Source organism: Cololabis saira, chromosome 18, assembly GCF_033807715.1.
Source record: "Cololabis saira isolate AMF1-May2022 chromosome 18, fColSai1.1, whole genome shotgun sequence".
NCBI lineage: Eukaryota > Metazoa > Chordata > Actinopteri > Beloniformes > Belonidae > Cololabis > Cololabis saira.
In genome coordinates, this window is record NC_084604.1 from 25523647 (window position 1) to 25542289 (window position 18643).

General features: G+C 38.1%; 1 protein-coding gene across 4 annotated transcripts in view; it reads left to right on the top strand.

The window, feature by feature from the left end:
* Window positions 1-230: 230 nt before the first annotated feature.
* The window catches only part of LOC133464662 (disheveled-associated activator of morphogenesis 1-like), a 49847-nt gene continuing 31434 nt past the window's right edge, over window positions 231-18643 (top strand). For 2 of the 4 annotated variants that reach the window (XM_061746776.1, XM_061746779.1), the window contains exon 1: window positions 237-357. The gene's annotated coding sequence lies outside the window, so the exon portion shown is untranslated. Of the gene's footprint in view, window positions 358-17153; window positions 17228-17446; window positions 17531-18643 lie in introns of those variants that run through there. The other 2 variants (XM_061746778.1, XM_061746777.1) reach the window with 2 other exon arrangements.

The following is an 18643-nucleotide window of genomic DNA, read 5'->3' on the forward strand; positions in this document are numbered from 1 at the left end:
TATTTTATCTTATTTATCTTATTTTTATTTATTTTATGTCGGACAAGAGGGAAACATACTTTCTATTTCTTGTATTTTATGAAAAATTGACAATAAAGATGACTTTGACTTTGAGTATTCAAATGCTACTATGTTTTTTTACGCAGAGCATGAAATACTACAATACCCATGAAGCACTGGGACAAATACAGATCTACGCAGGCGCAGTACCTGCTCAACCGGACTGATTACGTCACGCGCAGCCCGGACCAACCAGTCAGTCTCACAGCCGTCTGGACTGAGCGCTTTTCACTTGATATACTCTCTTTACCGATGAACTTCTGCACACTTGACAAGAAGAATGTTAAACTGGACGAGGTAAGTAAGTACGCCGATGGTATGACAAAAACTATCCCCACAGGGGTCGTATTGCTGGGTTTTGGTGTCGGTGGTGACCTCCGTACCGGTGCAGACGGTCGTCTGCAAGTGGGGCCAGTTTACTCTGGCTTTTTTAGATTTTTTGTATAGCTTATAAATCGTATTCAGTGAAACAAGCCTGATCCAGAGCGGAGTTGCATAGCAAGAGTCGGTTAGTAAAACATTTGCATGTGTTTTGAAAGCGTTTGTTGGTTGTTCTGTTCTGCCTGTGAGGTAAAGTTACCTGTGGAAACCTGAGTCTAAACCTCTCTGGATCTCAGGAAACTCCCTACAGAGGGATGAATCCAAAAGTAATATATTTCTATTGTTGTGATTATAAATGCCTTTTATACAAGTGACTTATTTTACATTCTTCACATCAACTACTGTACTCAGTACTCGAGTTGTAAAAAAAAATCAGGGGGGATGGTGGATTTTATCATATAAATCCACAGTCAGATCATTTGTGCTGATTACAAATAATATAATATATTACAAATAATAGCACTGACCAAAACACCTGCAGGAATGACATAGCAGCAGTTAAATGCAGCCTTCTGTAAGCTTTAAATATCCACTGGGCTTACATCAAATACATCAAAACACAATAATAAAAAACAGTTTTCTGAACTTATCAATATGACTCTGTCCTTCACAGGATAAGTAAAATGGATCACTGCAAAAACTCACAATCTTAACAAGAATATTTGTCTTATTTCTAGTTAAAATGTCTCATTTTTACTCAAAAAAATCTTATTAAACTTAAAACAAGACTCATCACTGGAAAAAACAACAATTTTCACCTGTTTCAAGTTGATTTTCACTTAAAATAAGTAGAAAAATCTGCCAGTGGAACAAGATTTTTTTGCCTGGAATAAGAAGATAAATTTTCTCCCACTGGCAGATTTTTCTACTTATTTCAAGTGAAAATGTACTTGAAACAGGTGAAAATTGTCAAATAAGTTATTTTTCTGGTGTTATTTTTCTGGTGATGACTCTAAATGTTGAAATAGCAGTAAAACCACATTCATTGATGTTTAGGATTACACATCAATTAATGGCTACTTAGGTTGTTATTCAGTTAGTTGATCATGTTTCTCTGGTATAAAATGACCTGAGTAATATGTTATTGTAAATGTTAAAATTGATCAGTGCTCAACATATATGATTGGAGTCTTTTTTGTTTTTGTTTTTAATCTTTAGAAGCATGTTTTGTTTTATTTAGTGCATTTTCATTGATATCACCTCATCATTGGGAATGGCAGATAATTTTACTTAGAATTACATATTTAACATGTCACATTATTGTATAAAACATTTTGCCTCTGATCTAGATGAATTACTTTACTATTTAATGTGTATTTTAGTTTATATTTCCACAAGCCAAGCTGGCCGTGCTTAACTGTCATTGTGATAATGACAGTTAAGCACAAGAATATGTCAGCATCAAAAAAAGCCGCAAATGCTCCTTTTACCTTTTCAGAAAACAACAAGCATATTCAGTGTTCAGATGTGTTACACTTTACCTGTTATTTTGTAATATTCAAACATATCAAGAGTATATTTCTCTTCAAGAAGCTATCAAGTCAGAGGTGTCTCAAGAGAGTTTATCAATAGGGTTATTCCTGGTTGGATAGTCATCAGAAAAGACTTGCATGCACAAGAATTAAACAGCTTTACATCATACGTCATTGGCCTGTATGTGCTCGTTATGAGCTGCTGCCTTTAATGCTGTTGCTCGATCCGCGTTTCTGTTTTCACTGTAAACTCAGGAGAAGCCTGACATGACGTGCCATGCTTTTATTTTGTCCACATTGCTAATGCTCAGACTGGGAGGTGCAGATCAACACTGACAGGCCTGGACATTGGAATTGCATGTCTAGTTTTTATGAATAGGTGCACATAGCTCATAATTATCTGCTCACTTTTTCACAGGGTTAACCCTTTCTACGGAAACTTGATCGTGTACTTTATATCGCAAGCTTTGATCAAATTAGCTGGGTTACATCATAAGTATATCAATATTTGGGAAACTATTGGTACATTTGCAGCTGGTGGCTTGTGCAGTACAGTTTAGTTATAAATCAGTTTGATAATTTGAATTAAGAAAGTCATCTCTCTTTTACTTTTTTATGCTTAGATGCGTTTTCATTTATGTAAGTTTTAGTCATATTCGATCGCTATGGGTTTTTATTGGATGTGTTTACTCATCTATTGTGCCTATTGTGTCTTTGTGTGTTTCTTATGAACACAAATGACAGACATGACATGTTGACTTTGTTAGCTGCTGTCAGCTGATATGCTAATCTTGTTTTCACAATCTGAGGCACATCAAATGATACATTATGGCGCTATTTCCTCTTAACTACCAGAGCGTTCAGCTACAGCTGCTGCCGGGTTGTTTTTGTTGTCATTGATCATTTATTGACATTTCATTGTTTCCCCCTTGATGCCACAGACAAAAAAGACCAACAAACATTTCGTCAGACTGCTGGAAACAGAATTGGACAGAAACTATCCTTGGCCTAACTGATTGTGGCATCATGACTCAGTTTCAGTCGATGCTGATGTTGGAACACAGGACAGTTGTATCTCAATGGGGATATCTCTGACATCTGACTGAGACTTAATGAAGATTAAAGACGTTAGTAATGGCATCACACAGATATTCCTGTAGCTCTTCCAGCGCTCAATGGCATCAGAACATATCATTTTAAGGTAATATAATACTGCTTCAACAGAAACTCAGAGCATCTATCAAGTCTTTAATGATGAATTAAATGGAGAGGTGACATATGAAAACGGACTAAATATTCAGTCCATTTCCACAGAGCCAAGCATCATCATCAAAGATGCTGCATCATAAACACTAGCAGCAAACAGCACAAACACTTGAGTAAGTGAGTTAATAAAGAGTGTGTTAAGTTTCACAGGGATAAAGTGTACTGCTCCCTGAACAGCTCACAGTAGAAAAGGGAAATGACCACCTCAACAACATGGGGGAGGAGTTGACTAATGATTCTGGCAATGATGGATGTCATTTAGGAGTGGTTGTAACCCAGCTGAGCACTAAAAAGCCCCCATCTGTCTGCCTGGTAGCTGCAATTTGCATTTGCAATTGCATTAATATAGAGAGGCAGGTGTTGAAGCTGACTGTTCTTCTGAAAAAAAAAAATATATAAGGAGAATTACCTACTTGATTGTTTCAGATGGCAGTTTTATCTTGAAAAGGAAATGAGTAATGGTCAGTACAGATATGTGTCTGTATTCACCCACTGTGAATCCTGTTTAACTAGTTCCCATTCACTACTGATGTGTCACTTTCTGTTACTGCTTTAGTTTAGTTCTCATCAACTAAATCCACTTAACTTCAGCAGGTAAGGCAGCATATCTCGCCAGTAAGCATACCACAGTTACTTAAAGTGGATTAACTATTGATTCATACTGCATGTGTCACAACCAAATTCTTTCTTTGCAGTGTTAACTCACAAAGGAGGTTGGGCTGTATGATTATATAGGATCACTAAAATAAATCTACAGTCGTCACGATAAGGGAGCAGCATAGAAATTTGGTGATTAGCACTGTTGCCTCACAGCTGGAAGATTCCTGGTTTGAATCCTGGCAGAAGTCTTACAATGTGGAGTTTGCATGTTCCTCCCATGATTGTGTGGGATTTCTCCTGGTGGTTTTTTACTTTAGTCCACAGTCTAAAAACATGTGTGGTGATTCTAAATGGCTCATAACAGTGACTGAATGTGGCCTATCCAGAGGGTAACCTTCATTTAACCCGAAGACAGAAAGGATAGACTCCAGATGACCCTGATTAGGAAGAATCTGGTATTGATAGTGAATAAATAATGGAAAGTCGCAAAGAACATTTGTTTTTATGCCAATGAACAATAATCTGTATTATTTTCCCTTGTCAAAAAGCACATTTTTCACAAGTAATGTGCTGTATGTCAGTAGGACATGTGGTTTGTTGCCCAACACATTGTGTGTTTAGCTAAGGAGGTTTGTTTCATCAGCTACTTGTCCAGGAAAAGGTCATTTTGATGTGATGAGGTTTTGAAATTGTCTGTTTTAATGAAAACTTGGATGCTTTCCTAAAAATATTCTTGACGCCTAATCGTAACCAATTAATGTGTAAAACAGTGATGAAATTCTAAAAGTGCACCTTATTTGTCTAGTTTCTAACTAGATCAGCCAAATATTAATCCAGGATAAAGGTAACTTCTACCACAAGTTTATATAAGTGTTTATATATGTGTATATATATATATATATAGAGAGATTTGCACAAATGTTTTGTTATTTGCACAACTGTCAACCTCGGTGGAAAAGTCTGCCTGTTACTGTCTAAATTGTATTAATTGCACAGTGTATTTTAATTTAATTGTTATGCAGGAAAGGGATATTTGTTTTATTTTATTCAAGAAGCATTTGTATTCTATATATGCAGGCAGTTTATTTTTATTTCATTTGTTTTATACCTTTTGATATTGTGCAGACCTCTGTTAACAAAGGTACCTGTGTGACATTTGGCACGTGGCTTTGTATTAAAACTGACTGTTTTTTTAAGGGTTTGCCTCAGAAAAAAATGAAGCTAACAGAAATGCTATGCTATAATGCTTTGGGGGAAACGCCAATTAAGGCACAGAAAAAATATCGAGATATATATCGAGTATCGCCATTCAGCTAGAAAATATCGAGATATGACTTTTGGTCCATATCGCCCAGCCCTAATATATATATATCTCAATAGCTATCAAATGGTCAAAGAGCTGCTGACTGTTTCCGATTGTTTACCTAAAAACACCTTTAACTTTTTTGAGGACAAGAGATCTCCTAGGTCAATACGTACCTGCTTTTCCAGCTGGTGTCAGTGTTTCATGTTCTGACATTAGGCTTTCATGAAGTGTGGTGGATCCTGTGGGATGAATGTGGACCTCCGGCACTTTGCTGGCCAGTCACAACAATAGGCCTGTATGGCTGTTTGAATGTGCCATTCTTTGTGTGGTGTGCTTCACTTGGGCCAGACAATAGCTTCATTTAGCATCCCTTCAACGTTGAGCCCTGCTCTGTCACCATGGCACCCCTGCCATGCCACACCCTGCCCCCAGTCTTGTCTGGCTTTGCACTTGTTTCTCACTATTGGGACAGCTGGGCTTAGACATCCATTATTAGCCCCGCCCAAGACACAAGCTCATTTTTTTCGAGGATTGTCGTGGTCATGTTGGCAAACCCTCCTCAAAAGCTGTCTATAACAAACCAAAGATCAAGTTAACCCTTGCTTTGAGCTTGATGAAGACGTTCTGCACATGATTTTGTGATGTGAAGATCAGAAAAACAATTGGGAGTGATACCAGAAGAATGTAACTTCAGCTGCCATAATAAACATCCTCTCTAACATAATGATAAGAAAGAGACTAGATGAATAAAAAAAACAAAAAACATTACACCTTTTAGGTAAAATAATTGACATTGATCATCAAAAAAAAGCCTTTGTCTTTTTTTGTTTTTGTAATATTCATCTTTTGCAAACTAAACAGATTACAAGAGAAGACATGTCAAGATATGGCTTGTTTACTGTGAAAGCGAATGTATTTTGCTCAAGGAATTCTTGCATGTTGATTTGTTTTTGTTCTTTCTAGGAAAAAGATGTCAAACCTGTCATAATGTCGGACTTCTCAAACGTAGTATTACTTGCATGAAGCTGATGCTTATTTAAAATGAGCTCTTGTCAATAGCCATAATAATAATAATAATTATTAATACTTTTTTAATACATTCAGAAAATGTTTCATATATAGACAAACTATGCTAAAACTGTTGTAATTTTAATGAATGCATACTGCTCATCCATTTCTAAGAGTGTCGACTCTTGACCTCCAGATTGTTCAGGGGTGAAAGGCAGTGCCCCCGGTGTCCATCCCAGTCACTCAGCGGTGGCAGATGTTTTATTAATGTTGCTTCAGGCTGACAAACTTCAGACTTCTTGTGAATAATGGATTCTTCATGGGAAGTCCTTCACTCTTGACTTCGATTTAGTTCTGAAAAATGCATTAGAGCTAATATGAATCATTCACAGAACAGCTGAAAAACTCAACATCACAGCAGATGTTATGAATTGTTGGAAAGTAGTGTACATTTTGTTTTGATTATATATTATATGAAATATAAAGAACCGAATGTCATTATTAGAATAAAGTGTTCATTAACACAATGGTCCGATTAAGACCCTTGTAATTATTAAGATAGTTATCCATCCCAGTCAGTGATTATGTAGCACAAACTTCCCTCCAGAGTAAAACTCCTCCTTCAGAGGAAAGAGCCTGGATCTAGAGTGTGGTTCTATATCTGGAACTGGGTGACCTATCAAATTATATTTTGGGTAATTTCAACATGTCGCAGTGCTGCCCATGAGAGTACCCACAGCCCATCCCGTGCTACTTCTGATGCTTAGTTTCCATTTTAAGAGTTTTCAAGAAGTAAAGTAACATCATGGTAGCTGGTTAGGTGTGAAATCCAGGATTTAGTATATGTTATTCATTGATATGACATATATTAACACTCAGAGGCCCTAACCCATGTGAGTCTTTTTCATGAGTCTTGAGTCTTTTTAGTGTAAATCCAAGATTCTGTTGAAGCTTTTTCAACAATATTTTACTGTTGGAACATCACTTATATCGATGTGTTTTTCTTAGCTGCAATATTATCAGGAACTCACAGAGGCTTCAATAGTATTACCAGATCCATTCTGTGAAAATTGCCACAGTACATCTAATCTATGACACATGGTTTACCGCACCGTAGAGTGACATTTCTATTTTGGGACGTAGTCATTCCTTGGTGATGGTCTGTCATTTGAAATAATTGTCTCAGGCTGTTACAGTCTGTCACATGATAGCGGATATATTTAAACTTTGGTTTTGGTTCTGACTGAAGACTTTTAAATCACTTACATTTTCTTTTTCACCATGTATATTTTTTTAATTATAACCCTGCATGTTTTTGGGTCCGGAGGGGTGTTAAATTACAGTGATCAAACTTGGAAAATGGCTGTTTTTCTTCATAGATGTAAAGAAATTGAGGACATCTTGACAATGAGAATTGAAACTAATCATTTTTGTTCCTTAACCACTGGATGTGGAAAGAGGCCAGGGAGGGAGTTCAAACAAAGGGAACATGTGCACATATGGATCCTGTCCTGTGTGTGTGTGTGTGTGTGTGTGTGTGTGTGTGTGTGTGTGTGTGTGTGTGTGTGTGTGTGTGTGTGTGTGTGTACACACACGCGTGTGTGAGGGGGAGTCCCATAACCTAGTCATTGGAGGGTGGGAGGAGATTTAATAGGCCAGGAAAGATTCATGTTTCAGTCCATGCTCACATCTTATCCCCTTTGTCTTTGCCACAATATTAACTCCCAACGTGGAGATGCTGAAGATTTAAATTTTGTAGATGTTTGCAGATTATATGAGTCTATGACTTATCCACATTTTAATAGTTTTATCAGTTCAGTCACTACAGTGTGCCTTGAAGTGATGGTAATAACAACTTATTTATTGCGAACTGGTGCCTGTACTACCAAAAATGAACTATATCATGAACACACCTTCGTTGGATGGATATCAGAGCTTTCTTAACAGTCCAGTGTTCAATTTCAGAACACGTCTCATGTTATAGCTCATCAAGAATTTACAATGAGCATAAATCTCTGAAGCTGGAAAATGTGATTGAAGCAGTCCTGGAATTTCTTAAGCTGCGAAATTCATCTGATTCAGTGCTTTAAAGCTTCTAAAATGTATAGCTTGTTTTGACATCTGTGTCAAAGAAAACTCTTGCAACCGCGATGACCTCATAAATCGTCGTTGTCTAATTTAACCTTTTAATGCTGCATGTTCAGTGGGATGTTTTAGAAATGACATGTGGGTTTGCACTATATATCTTGCATGATATTTCAATGTTTTGTTTTCTACACTGGAGTAGGTCAGATGTCAACATGTGTCCTATATGCACAAAGGTGTGTAACTGGCTCTTTTCAGCAGATGGATATCAGACTGTGCTAGAGCACCCGGTGCTTTATCCTCCTCTTAAAATGCCACCCTGCACTACAGAAAGTATTGTTCAAGTTGGAACATGTGGTCGAGCAAAAGAGCAAGGCCAGAAAAAAATGTTTTGACTGTGTCAACTAATCTTTTTTCATGCATGACTTTATCAGCACCAGTGTTGACAAGAATAATGTTTTACCAAAAATGTGATTTTTTTTATTTTTTTTTTATTTATTTTTTTTAAAACCATTTCTTATTTGTGTCAATCTTTTTTTTTTTTTTTTTTGTATTTTGCCTTATAGTTACACTTAGCATATGCCGTAAATCAGTCCTGCATTCATAACCCTCTGCATTATTTGTGTCCTTTGTCATTTGTATACCTCTCCAGTGAGATGTTGTTGGTGTATTTATCATGGTAATGTAATTTCCTGTTAACTAAGTTGGCGTCTGAGGAGTCAGTAATGTCAGTCATGCACTTTTTTTATTGAATTAGAAGGATTTGTGATAGTTTTGTTAAAAAAAGTGTGTTTGTTTCATTGTTGCTTGTTATAGAAATAGCTTTCATAAGAGCTCAAAGTTGCAGTTTGCTTGTAGACCTAAACAGCAATCTTAACCTTTCCCGGAACATGTGGTGGACTTGTATAAAATGTTTTCTCTTAATCTGAAATATTGTAATCTTGGAACTCAAGATGTTCATATTTCATAGAACAGGTTCCCATACTACATCACTGCTGCGTTTCTGTAGGGTAGCTGTTGTAGTTTGATGACATCAACCGCCTCAATGGCTAAATGCTTCACAGGGGGATTTGTATTACAACAACATTGTTCATGTTCATACTTTTTTCTTTTCTTACACTCTGCAACCCGCATAAACTGTCCTGGGGGTTATCATTTTACATGATTGATTTGTTTGTGTCTCAGTGGTCTGCATTGTTCAGCTGATTGTGGAGACTCTCCAGGGCAGAAAACTGCCAGATCAATCCTGTTAAATAGCAGGTGTCCTTGTTAACCTCCTCGAACTTCTATTTTCTTGTGTTTTGGTGTCATTTTTCTTCTGCACTGCACAGCTGTGGGTTCAAGCCGTTTGGAGGATTTTCCTAGCTTTAATATAGTGTGTCAACTTCTGGCCTTGTGTTGTTTTTCCTCTGCTGAGATTATGACAGCAGATAAGCAGCTTGTATCTCCGGCATCTCGCCATGCAAAATGGCCTTGTACTATATGGAAGTTTGGTTTCCCTTAGACTTTGCCAGTGTGTCTGTGGTGAATCAGTAATACATCCACTGCCCACACATCCAGCAGTCTCACATCTCTGTTAGATCTCAAGACGAGACCAGAACCTCACACCATTTCACAGAGATCGAGAGAGGTGAACTAACTCTCAGATCATCCGTGCGTGACGGTAACTAACAGGCATGCAGGGCTTTGAAGCTGTCTTCACCCTCAGAGCAGACTGGACACTGATTGGATTATGTTGGATTATCATTACTCTATTTGATTTGTCTGTTTATGTGTATGCTACATCCACTGCTATTCTCTCTCTTTCTCTCTTTCTCTTTCTCTCTCTCTCTCTGCTCAAAACCCTAACTACTGATTTCCCAGTGTACTGCTGGCTTACATCTGGAGGGGTTAGTGAGTTAAGCTGCAGCCTTTTAACTCTTAAATTCTGTCAAAGCATTACAAGCACGTCCACTATGGCTGTGTCTCAATTCAGGGGCTGTGTCCTTCTGAGGACGCGGTCTTCGTAGACTGGTGTTTCATGATGGTGCTCATCACTTCTTCTAGAACAAGGGTCGGCAACCCGCAGCTCTAGAGCCGCATGCCGCTCTTTAGCGCCGCCCTAGTGGCTCCTGGAGATTTTTCAAAAATGTTTCACCTTTTTTTTTTTCTTCTTTTTTCTTTTTTCTTCTCTTTTTCTCTTTTTTTTCCTTTTTTCTCTTTTTTTCTTTTTCTTTTAATCTTACATTTCAACTTTTTTCTCAACATTTCGACTTTTTTCTCAAGAAGGTACTTCAATATTAATCTTGACATTTCGACTTTTTCTCAAAATTTTGACTTTTTTCTCGACATTTCGACATTTTCCTCGAAGTGCATAATGAAAAAAAAAATCTTCCCCCAGTCATAACTAATATAGAAACATGCAGCATGTGTTGCCTTCATTCTAAGGCTGATACAAGACTTTTCATTTTTTGCGGCTCCAGACATATTTGTTTTTTGTGTTTTTGGTCCAATATGGCTCTTTCAACATTTTGGATTGCCGACCCCTGTTCTAGAAAGACCATTGTATCTAGATCCCCAAATAGATTTAGTATATATGACATTTTAAAATTGTAGAATCATGATTAAATCGTGATAATTTTTTTTTCAACACTCAAGCTTTAACATTTGACATAACATAACAATAAAGAGGCCATTAAAAAAGGAAGAGGGGGGAAAAAAGCGTTTAAAGTAGGAGGTACTCATACAAATGAAAGTCCACTTACAGTTTTCGCGCAGAACCTGCAGATCTTTTCGTAATTCAGATTTAGTTCCTCTGAGGACTGTGGGAGGGGTTCGATACTATGAAAAGGGCTACAGGAAACAGAAGCTCAGTGAGATATGTGAGATGAGAGAGAAGATCATGTGGATTCTCTAGTCATGATGTATTAATTGAAAACACTGGTATGCCACATCCTCTTTCAGACACATTTTCCTCCTTTGTTCTTTTCTTTCACAATAGAACTCCTCTTTTCCTCATCATCTAAACTACATAGTGTTGAATTTAGTCTTGGACTTCCATTACATGTTTACAATTACTTCCCTGCTTTCTAAGGGTTATTCGATGCAAAGGTTTTGTGGGCCTCCTGGGATGGACCCGGCTTGGGGAGTAATTACAAGCTTTGTAAAGGGTGGGTAGAGTCCAGTGGGATTCTTTTTAATCCTGGCATTTAATTTATGAGTGATGCTATCTCCTAGAAGGGAGGGGCTGCATGGTTGGAACTCATTGATATAGCAATTAAACGTATGGATACCCCCCACTACAAAATAATGCAAGCTTTGATATAAGTTACTGTTTTTACACATTTAAATTACAGCGTTTGAGGATTTTTTTTTTCATGTATTTTGTGGCTACCAGTAAAAACTGAGCTCAGAATGATTGTGTCATGTGCGTGCAGCTGAACTTAACCTCTCTCTAATTAGGTGTCTTTTCCATGATTTCCATCTGCTCCTGTTTGTGGTTCTGGATTTATGCCAAATTTCTCACTGCAAGAGCAACAGATGATGTGTTAAAGAATTATATATATGTGTGTGTGTGTGTATGTAAGTGTATGTATGTATGTATGTATGTATATATATATATATATATATATATATATATATATATATATATATATATATATATGCATTATGCTTGTTTGTAGTGTTACTGTTTGTAGTCAGTTACCCTTCATTATTTAATTTTGTCACGCTATTAGCTTGCAGCAAATCAATTTCCTAATTTCAGCTGCTTACAGCTTTAGCTAAAGTCTTGTTTGAAGAACAGGGCATCCCAAAGTCAACATTGTGATTTGTTTGTATTGCTGCATGGATTATTATGAACATATGGCTCAAAATCATAAAAGACAACACGTAAAGGTGAAGGTGTGTGTTTGTGTGCATGTTTTTTTTTGTGCTCATCATCAACAGAACAATTTAGTAAAGAACTTTATAGACATCAATTTATGTCAAAAAATGCCTCAAGCTACTGTAATGTTAAATTGAAGAAGCTGTCATATGTTATGTTACTCAAATTTGATTGTTCCTGCTGGTTGATAATCCCAAGCAGTTTGCCAAAAATGTGTCAAATTAGGAAAGAAAAGTGTATATATGGTTAGTGATACATTAGTAGTGAATATTTTATCCAGGATTCTCTTGACAGTTATTGCCAATTTTCAAGGGTACCAGATTCAAATCATCATTTTTTTTTTTAAGTTTTGTTGCAGGTAAAAGTAGGCAAGTAAAAAAAAGAAAAAACGCTAAAATATTTATTTCTTTAAATTTTTTTGTTTTAGTTTTTTTTCATTGCATTGCAAAGTGTAAACAATATTAGACAGCAGTCCTTTAAAGAAGAAGATTTCTTGATAAAGCGAAATTGCATGCACTCAAGGAAGAAAAAAACATTAAAAAATTAGTCAGTATACCAGAAATGCAAGGCGATATCGGTTCTCAAAAAGAATGTCACCACCCTCAATATCCACACATCTTATAATGTACCTGGTCAGCATGAGTTTCACAAAAACATCTGTCCAGACTTTTATCGACATGGGAGATATGTCCCACCAGGACAGAAGCCCTCCATGGGAACAGGTCCCGTCTGTTGTTCCAGCTGCATGACATTCTTTTCAGAGGCAGCTAGCCACTTCCACTGTTATCCATTCATGACTACGGCGGTGCGGCTCGCCACTGATGTCTGTTATACCAGCCCAGGAGAGATAAAATACTTCACACAATCACGGTTCTGTGGCTCAGAAGTGCAAACTCAAACTCTGCAGCACTTCACAGGATGAAATATTATATCAACTAGTCAAAACATGTGACTTGGAATTGGTTCAGAAATGTTAAAGCTAAAGGCAACTTTACATGCTGGCATCTCCAAATGGCAGCGAAAGGCAGGTGTTGCAAGACTCTGAACTTTTAATAACCCAGACATCATGGAAATTGACATTACTAACTTCTCGAAAAAAGAGCATGTTCCTGTGGAAAGTGCCTTTTAGTGGAGGTGATGAAGACAGGCAACGTTTCTAAAGTGTCTCCAGGGTTTTCACAGCTGTTAAGGAAGAGGTTTTAATTTTGCTATTAACTTTGATTTGTGACTTCCTTTGGACTGGGCAGCGTCTGAACCCAGACTTCTCTCAGCAAGTACAATAAATCCATAGTCTCATTTACAGTTTCACTTACAAGGCATGTGATACCTTTCAGACGTGAGAGGCAAAACATTAATGGGTTCATCAATCTGTTAAAACGATGGCGTATAGTCATTTAAACATTGGGTACGTATAGGTTTCTCACGTTTCATATGCATAGGCCTCTGAAATGGACAGAGCAAACAAAGGTGTGAACATGAGTAATTTGGCAGTAAATCTTAGTGTGGTCTAATCTAGAAGTATTTATATAGTTAATTTGTTTTAGCATTATGCCCTTTCGCCATAGCAGTTCATTTTACATCCTGAGCATGTGGTGGTTTTGTAGAGCGTACAAGCAATCGATGAAAACTGCTCAGATATCACTTTTTATTTACTCTAATCTCACTAGTTGTTGTTATGCTTCAGAGGGTTCAATTACACTACTTTAATACTGTAATTATTAAAAAATCAAGAACCATAATTGCTGTTTGTCAGGTGAAAAGACATATTGCACATACACTTCTCCAAGGAGTTTGCTCAGAAGACCTAATAAGCATCATGCTTAATGGTAAACAAAATAGTGGTTTCAGGATCTGCAAGTATTAATGTCTACATACATGTAGTCCTAGCCGTCTTAGTTTTTAACAGAATCCTGATTCTTCTTTGTTGCACTAAAAGTCAGCACGGGAAGTTAAGCAAAACTGCTATGCAACTACTGTACGTCTATTGAGTCAGCAGGTGAAAAACAATGGGATGCGAGTTGTTGGACTGAGCTAGCTATATGTTATTAGCATTATGTTGAGCATATGGTGTTATTTTACGCTGGAGATCTTATTATGAGAAGCTGTCAGTTTTCTGAGGCGGAACAAATGTTGCTTAATGTAAAACAAGCAACTTTATAAAACATTTAAGGGGACATCAGGGGAAAGAGCAGAAGGAGTTTATGAAGTCAAAGGGGAAGGCAGAGGACCACGGAAACCAACCTGGGAGTTTGCTTTTCAGAAATGAGAGATAAAGAAAAGAAAGCCAGAAAACCACAGCGATAATGGGAAAAATAATAGAATTAAAAAAAAATCCTTTGTGTTATGGATGACAGCTCCTGTCAGTAAAAGAACATTTTACGGCTTAATTGAACATTTGGAGTCATGGGACAGATGGCTGGGTCAGCAATGTATCTCTGAAACTGCTCTCCCCTCACCATATGAGACTGTGATTGAACATTCATCATGTCAAGCTAAAAGAAGTGCTTTACAAAGAAGATTTGGCCCTCCCACATGATTTCTGATGGTATCAGATCAGTAATCTGCAGTGGCTGATAATCCCTAATAATGTAACTTTTACTGAAAAAGGAAAAGAAATTGAATATCTTTAGCTGTAGATAAAATATTTCTCAATATATTTTTCTCATCTACTTCATTTGGCTAAGATGCTAAACAAAAATGAGTGCTTTAACTACTTCTTCTAAGTCAGGGGTCGGCAACCCGCGGCTCTAGAGCCGCATGCGGCTCTAGAGCCGCATGCGGCTCTTTAGCGCCGCCCTAGTGGCTCCTGGAGCTTTTTCAGAAATGTTTGACTTTTTTTTCCTTTTTTTCTATTTTTTTCTTCTTTTTTTCTGTTTTCCCTTTTTTCTCTTTTTTTTTCCCTTTTTTCTTCCTTTTTCCTTTCCTTTTTAATCTCGACATTTTGACTTTTTTCTTGAAATTTCAACTTTTTTCTTGACATTTTGACTTTTTTCTCGAAATTTTGACTTTTTTCTCGAGATTGTACTTCAACATTAATTTCGACATTTCGACTTTTTTCTCAAGATTTCGACTTTTTTCTCGTCATTTCGACTTTTTTCTCAAGATTTCGTCTTTTTTCTCGACATTTCGACTTTTTTCTCGACATTTCGTCTTTTTTCTCGAAGTGCATAATGAAAAAAAAAAAGATTCCCCCGGTTATAACTAATATAGATACTGCACATGTGTTGTCTTCATTCCAAGGCTGATACAAGACTTTTCATTTTTTGCGGCTCCAGACATATTTGTTTTTTGTGTTTTTGGTCCAATACGGCTCTTTCAACATTTTGGGTTGCTGACCCCTGTTCTAAGTAAACCCATGCATGATGAAAGTTTGAACAACCGTCATTTGTGCATGTAACGACATGATCCGAAGGATTCCTCTGAGCAGTCCATCTTCACTGGGTCTCTAACACATTTTCTGAATGTCCTCATTAAGCAGAGTTTTCAATCACCAAGTAATTAACCAAAGCACTCTGACTTATTGTCGTTGTGTTTTCCTCCAGTAGTGCTTGACTCACTTCCGAAGAAAAAGAAGTGACTGACTGATAAATTACACTTCTGTTGTCCACACCTGCATGGAAACCTGAAGGGCCTGTATCAGGGAGATGACATCTGTTCTCCTATGAGAACATGTCTGCTTTTCTCACTGTCTATGAACAACAGTCGAGAAAAAATGGTAATTGCTGCGTGGATCATGCGGCAGCGCTTATTAAATCAGAGGTGAACTCTTCTCTACTGTAGTCTTAAAATTAGGAAGATAAAATCATCTTGGTTTGACTTCACTTCCATAGACCATCAGGATTAATTTATGTATCTGAACCAAAAGTATATTCATGCATAGATTAAGGTCAACCATGATGAAAAAGTTTGATCTGTATGTAGCTCTCTGGAAAAAACATTCAATTTTAAAGTGACTGATTTAAACTGATTATCCCCCTGTAGGCATGAAAGTAAAGTTTCTCTTGTGACACTATCTGAGATTTACTCTTTTTTTCTTTTCGAGTATCTTGGCTACCTCTGCTACAACATCCATTGTAGCTCTGTGAGCTAGTTTATTGTTATTCATGCAGCACAAAGTGATTTGCAGTTGTTACAAGAGAAATGGGAGTACCGGTACTTTGGGTGATTTTCATTGATGACAGGGACAAAGAGAGCGGGACGACACTACCTAAAAGCCATCAAGTATTCCTTCAAATGAAAATGATTTTAATTTAACACAGGAAAAAAGTATTTTGTAGATTTATTTTAAAGATAGTATTAGATTTTGGGCTGAATCTTGTTATTTTTGCAAACTGCAGAATAGTTGCACCAGTAATAGCTCATACATTACATTAAAGGTTCTCCAAGGTGAAGACTATTGCTATGACATCATGTGGGGATATGGACCAGTTTGAGGAACGTTATATCATTTAGGAAGTCACATTCCTCAAACTGACTGCTTTTTATTCCCGCCAAAAAGCCAATCTTTTTTTAATGTAGCAAAATTTATGGAAGCTGGGATTTGTTACTCAGCAATTAGCCGTGATGCCTAGTTGATGCATGTGCTGTAAATCATGTGGGAGTGTCTGAGATCGTTTAGATTAAAATCGTTTGGATATTTCTCTAGGTTCATCGTGCACTAGACTGAAAAAAATGTACGACTTTCATGAGTTTCACACATTGATGGTGTCTTTTCCTAAACAGGAAACCGTCAAAGTGAGAACAAGAACTAAACATCTCAGTTTTCTTCCCTTATTCATGCTTTTGTCATTATTTTAATTTCTGGTCTTGCCACACTTCCCATCTCTCTGCTAGTCACACTCGCATTTACACCACAGGTTTTACACCTTAGCTTTTTGTTTTCTTCCTGCAGCTTTCTAAACAAGCCCTCTCCAAACAAACCTTGCATGCTGCCCATAGCTGGATTGGGTGGAGATGGGGGGGGAGTGAGCTGGGCGGCGGCCGCTCCTCGGCTGCATCCTATTAGTATTGGGAGTGTTGAAAAGAGGTGTGGCCTGGAGCCAGTAACATCTGTGCCTTTCCCCTTTGCCCCCACAACGCTCTGCAGAGAAAGGCAGGAGAGAGGAGGCTAGGGAGGGAGAAGACTCTCTGAGAAGAGCTCGCCGGCCAGCTGGCCGGATCTCAAACAGTTGCTTAGTGTGTATGGTGGGTTTATCTTACGTTTGCCTCCCAGCCGTCAGAGAAAAGCGTGCTGCATATAACTGGGATTTTCCTCTTGGGTGATTGTGACAGTCCTTGGAAAAGTGCTTATTAGCCACTCAAACTCCAATCAGATTCTTTCAACCTGTGTGGATTGCAAACCTTGTGTGGGAAATGCTCCTCCGTACACAAGTATAGTTTTTTTTTTTTTTTTTCTGTCGACAGTGCAGAAAGCTGGATACTGCAGTGAGCTGAGGATATAAAGGGAATGCTCAGAGTACAACAGAGACGAGCTCTCTCCAGGACAGGGTAAGACAAGCTCAATGAATCTGTCTTTTCTACCCTGTAATCAAATGAATGCAAGGAAAATGAGTGCAGTAGCTGAAGCCGGCTATCTGCTGACTGGAATGCCTGTGTGTGGACTGCATGTGACCAGTAGATAGTTAGAGGCTATCAGTCTGTGAGTGAGCGGTAGGGGAGTCTTGGCTGCTGCTTTGCTTTATCACTCCCAAGAACATAGGCTGGATTCCTCTCACCAATACGTAGGTGATTGTGTCATGTCTGTCTAATTAGGAGGTGTTGGTGCAGAAGACGGTGTTGCCGTAGTAACACGGGGGAAGGGGGAGGATGACACAGTGCTATGAACAGGCCCTGGGGCTGATTTCATGGTGGGAGAGTTGTCCTGTCTATGCAGGGAATGCCCCGTAATGACAAGGCTGCTCTGGTGATAGGGCGAGGTGGTGGTAGAAATATGTGTTCTCACGTACACACAGGCTGCTACCTCCCACCAGCTTTTCTATCCGGTTTGATGAACACATCCCATTATCAGCATCAAGTGAGTGTGAGAAATGGAGGATGGCATACTTTTCCGTGACAGGGGCGGAGTGCAAATAATCAGGTCAATGAAACAGAAAGTCACCTTGAGCAGGGAGAGATCTGCTCACTTTCCTCGTTCATTTCCTGCTGCTGCTCATCCTTCTCAGGTTCCACTCTTGCTTCCGTATCCACTCTCAGGAGGTTTGTATACGTGACATGGCATGTGTTACAAAGGATTGACAGTCAGCCCCTGTAATTCTGCAGGATTTCATGGCGCCTCTTTATGGTGGCAGGATAGATTTTTACCCCTTAATCTGTAATGGTTTTGTTATTTGTTTTTGTCCGCTGAATTAGAAAAGACAATCCTATTTTCTTCCTTATAAGCATCCAGAACAGATTAAAAAGGAGGGTAATGTGCATTGGAGGGGGCTTACATTAAATCACTCATCCACCCAGCTCCCACCGGTCACCCACCGCTCTGGTTGCCATAGCAACTGAGGAAGAGGCAGGGATTTTTAAACGACAAGCTGCAGCACAGGGAAGCCTGGAAAAGATTATAATGCTCTTCATTGACGATCTGTTGGGTCACATATATTATTTATGAGA